The sequence below is a fragment of the Populus euphratica genome, unplaced genomic scaffold, assembly GCF_000495115.2.
Source record: "Populus euphratica unplaced genomic scaffold, PopEup_1.0 scaffold34.1, whole genome shotgun sequence".
Taxonomy (NCBI): Eukaryota; Viridiplantae; Streptophyta; class Magnoliopsida; order Malpighiales; family Salicaceae; genus Populus; species Populus euphratica.
Window position 1 is genome coordinate 705,441 of NW_011499883.1, and position 232 is coordinate 705,672.

Consider the following 232-nt stretch of genomic DNA (forward strand, 5'->3'; position numbering starts at 1 on the left):
TTGCAAGGAAACGTCGTGCAAAACGACTGAAAGTCTATCATCGATGTGCCAGATGGACTTGTAATGCACAATGCCGTTCTTTAGGAATAATATTTATAAACCATGAAGATAAAATACAATTCATTAAGGATGGCCTGAGTAAGGAGTCATTGGATAATCTTTTATTAACTTTCAAAACATATCCTAGTGGAGATGTGCATCGTGCAATTCATGATTTATGGCCACTATTTCA